Source organism: Neomonachus schauinslandi, chromosome 12 (assembly GCF_002201575.2).
Source record: "Neomonachus schauinslandi chromosome 12, ASM220157v2, whole genome shotgun sequence".
Lineage (NCBI taxonomy): Eukaryota > Metazoa > Chordata > Mammalia > Carnivora > Phocidae > Neomonachus > Neomonachus schauinslandi.
In genome coordinates, this window is record NC_058414.1 from 2,952,528 (window position 1) to 2,953,811 (window position 1,284).

A 1,284-nucleotide genomic window follows, 5' to 3' on the forward strand; every position below is an offset into this window, starting at 1 on the left:
ATGTGTTAGATGGGGCTGGGAGTTGTAATTGGGTACGAGGAGGCAGGCGACCCTATGTTTTTGCCCAGGGCTCAGGTCTGGAGGACTCAGGTCTCACTGCTCTTGCTAGGGGATCAAAACCTTTGTCTAAGGAGTAGGAGGAGGGTGGGTAGGGCCAGGCGTCTTGTGTCCACGTTTCACCTGCTGGCATGTCAAAGCTTGGCAAAGAACGGGAGAAAAGCAAAGCATGTCTTGCCCACAGGCCAACTTGGCAGGGCCTTCCCACTTTGCTCTCTTGAAGGGACACGATTAAAGGCAATTAAATCGGCACATCGGAGACCTGGCTTTATGCCGTGAAGAGCCAAGCTTCCTGACCCAAGACAAGCATGGAGATTTGGTGGAGGGGGGAGAAGGCCTGTGGGCTGCCCGCAGCTCAGCCCAGGGGGCCAGCATGGGGTTGGGGGAGCAGGGTCGGGGATGCAGATCTGGGGGTAGACAATTTATACCCCCATTTCCATGGTTGACTTCGTTGGCTCTCAGGAACCACACTGTTGACTAATTAAATTTTAATGATGAACATCGCCCTTGTGAGACGCCAACAAATATAACTTTCTCTGGAAGAGGATTTTACTCACTTCTTTAAGTTTTCAATCAGCAATAATCGCGACTCGGATAAACCTCATTGGCTACGATACTGCCACTGTGCAAAGCTTACTCACTTCTTTAAGAGAGGAAAAGGTTAATTGTTGGAGCCCTCAGAACAGTTACAGATTTGAGAAGAAATGTAGGTGACCAAGCTGGTTAGCCTGGGAGCAGGGCCACGGAAGGTGAATTTTGCCTCTGGCACGCTGGGCAGGCCACCTCGGGGGAGTCAATGTCCTGTGGCTTCCCAGGAGTCAGGAGCAAACTCCCCGCGTGCTGTAGGCTGTGTTCCCCAGAGCTCACCCTCAGAACGGCTTGGATCTGTTCCCGCCCAAGTGCAGGCCGGGTCACCAAGTCCAGAAACCTTGTCTAAGCTACTGTTTATATTCTAAGGAAAGCAAATCGGGCATCCTACATTCCTTTATTTCCACGCGAGGCAATTAAGAGAAATACAGAGACAATATGGAATCAAGGCAAAGGTGGAAGGAATCCAAATGGAGATCGAATAACGATAAAAGCCATTGGCAGGAGCATGGTGGTGCATTAAACGCATAACCTGGAGTCACAGAGCGTTTCTAGAAGTCACTATGAATCTGTTCCAGAGCCCCTAATACCCAAGTCAGGGGAGAGGCGCTTGTAGTTGCTGGAGTCTCTTATCTCCGT

At 50.7% G+C, this 1,284-nt stretch overlaps 1 pseudogene; it reads right to left on the reverse strand.

The window, feature by feature from the left end:
- Positions 1-559: 559 nt before the first annotated feature.
- LOC123326465 lies at positions 560-691 on the reverse strand (annotated as a pseudogene).
- Positions 692-1,284: the final 593 nt, after the last annotated feature.